The 2,719-nt window shown below is 35.7% G+C and overlaps 1 long non-coding RNA gene across 1 annotated transcript; it reads left to right on the forward strand.

The window, feature by feature from the left end:
• Nucleotides 1-329: 329 nt before the first annotated feature.
• LOC124170171 lies at nucleotides 330-2,719 on the forward strand. The gene is made up of 3 exons (XR_006867339.1): nucleotides 330-414; nucleotides 519-589; nucleotides 2,646-2,719. It is a non-coding gene; the product is annotated as an uncharacterized LOC124170171 (long non-coding RNA).

Below are 2,719 nucleotides of genomic sequence, written 5' to 3' on the forward strand. Positions count from 1 at the left end.
TCAAAAACTTAAAGAGACACAATAAATTATTAAATAAAAACACTCAAAAACAAATATCACTTCACGACTTTCACTATCACTGAATGGATGCACGAATTACTTAATTCGTCACTGCGGGCATTTAGCACAGGTTAAATAATACTCAAATAAATAACAGTTTTCTCCGCAACCAACAACTTCACCACAACACAGTCGACCATGTGCTCGTAAACTGTCCGGATAACGGTATCGGTCATAGAGCATCTGGAGAGGGCGTTAGGTGAAAAAAGTGAAGCCAGCAGAAAGCTGTTTACCCGATGCGCTTTTGTACGTCCGCCATATTCCGTTACCTCGCTCGCTCGTTTTCCCATAAAGGTACGTGTTAAGAAAATCACCTGATTTTCAGTATACCGAGGCTGCTGAAGCATTCTGAAGGTATGCTGATCTTCTAGAATTCATCTTAATACTGGTATATTATTATCTCCTTTAAAAAGTGAGTATTCAATCTAGAAAACGACATGTTTATTCAACCTTCGCAGATGGTTTGCTGCGCGGCTTACGGGTGCAGTAATTGCCCCGGTAAAAAGATACGTGGACTCACATTCCACCGGTAAGTTGCAAAATAGTCAATCATTAGTAATATCTATATCATTGGCTTGAAGTGCATGGTCAACCTTGTTAATTGTCTATGTATGTGCCGCGTGCAGCAGGTGGACTCATGTGCGGCAGTGTACTGGTTATTTGTTACTTATCCTTATCAGTGCTAAAATTGTATTATACTATGTTGAATTTTGTCATGAGTGATAATGCTTATCGTAATGAAGTAAGATATTAAAAAATATCCGTTCTTTTTCGGAACTCTTTTCATCCCTGCGTACCATCGCTGGTGAACATTTTTGTGTATTGACATAATGGTACAAAAATTTTTGTGCCAATTCGCGGTACAAGTTGTGCGATGTGAGTGAATTTTGTGCTTCATTGAACACTTGGTGTTCAGATATTAGGTCTATTTAGAGCGGAGATACGCATGGCACTCTTAGCCACCGAAATTCGACATTAGTTAAAAATCATAACACATGTACAGGAATTTGTGGTTCTCAACCAAGCATTGGCAAATTAATGTTGTTTTCTACAAATTGTGGAAATTAGATCTAAAATGCAAAATTGTTAAGTTATTATACTGGCCTTACGTCTGGACTGGCGTCTCATGTTGTGAAAGGAATGCTTAGCAATAATTCAATTATCGACCGAAAAGTTATTATGATCATTAGCGATGACCAGTAACAGCACTTACTCAGCAAAAAAAGAACACGAACTTCTTCCTCTGTTGATGGGTTGACATACACCTTAATTGATCTTATTAAGAAATAAAATGCTTAGTCATAAAAATATTGTTGTAAAAGCATAAGTTGATGTGTATTAATGAACCACTTTACATGCCCAGAATATGTTTTTTCTTGTTTCATAGCCCATTCATGTCAACTAATCTCTTAGAAAGTGGAGGGAACATTCTAATTAGTTTTTGCTGAGTTACAGAAATCTCTAGTTAATATCATTTTTCATTTTGCTCTTGTTCATTTTTTTTGCTCGTAGGTGTTTTTTATATTTGTTTTTGTGATTACAACTTTGCTGAAGCAACAGCTCCTTGCTATGCTGTGATCATGCTATGATCTATGCTATGATCAAGTTGGTGCCTCTTTCATTTTTTTTCAAGTTAGTGCCCCTTTCATTGCTTCTTTGTGAATGTATTCATCATGATCAATCATGTGTTCGTCTTTTTTGCAATTTGAAAAAAATAAGTAATTACCCTGTATAAGGCGATGAAAGTTTGTGGCACATATGGTGGTTTCCTACTAACTACTCGCCCAGAACTCATGATCTGTCAATGAATTTCCCCCTTTGACTCAACATATCTGTCTTTCGTTACAATTATCACTTCAATTTTAATCAATGTGAATAACACTCATTAAGGTTATTGCATACGATACAATAAACAATCTATTTTAGGCTATATGTACACTAGGTGCACGCATATGTCACACCACTACAATACATAGCAAACAAAAGTATGCACCTATATTGTACCACACATGTGCACCATAATGTCAAGTTACTCAAATACTAGCTTGCAAAAATTCAATTTCATTACTTTCATTGTTTTGGCATTAAAGGGTGACAAAAAAATTGCATATTTTAGACAACATTAAATGGAATAGGATTATTTTGTATATGTGTAATAAATTGTTCCCAATTTGATAAGGACCAACTCTGTTTACCACCAGTGTGGAAGTGCGGTGGCCTAGTGGATAGACCATTGGGCTACTGCTTGAAGTGTGACACCTTTTGACACATCCAACAGAAATTCATGCATTTTGTGGTGGTCAAAGAAAGTAATCAGCCCTCCTATTCTGAATATCTTGCATTCAATCACTTGTTTAATTAGCGACGAACTTCAAATGAACTCGAAATTGAAATTTCTCATTCATTGTTCTCCTGATGAAGTAGAAACTTAAGTGATAGCATTTTTCATAAATATCTAGAGGTTTATCTTGATTGGTGATGCTAAGCATTTGATATATCACACAGATTCTGCCCATTGAAATTGTCAAATAATTCCTATTTAGGTTTAATATAGCTAAAGAATTTATGCATATTTTTAATTGCAGGTTCAGCTAATCCAGTAGCCGATGTAATTGAGGTTGTATGAATGTACAAACATTGGAAATAATCCCGGAGGTGT

The sequence above is a fragment of the Ischnura elegans genome, chromosome 13, assembly GCF_921293095.1.
Source record: "Ischnura elegans chromosome 13, ioIscEleg1.1, whole genome shotgun sequence".
NCBI classification, from domain to species: Eukaryota; Metazoa; Arthropoda; class Insecta; order Odonata; family Coenagrionidae; genus Ischnura; species Ischnura elegans.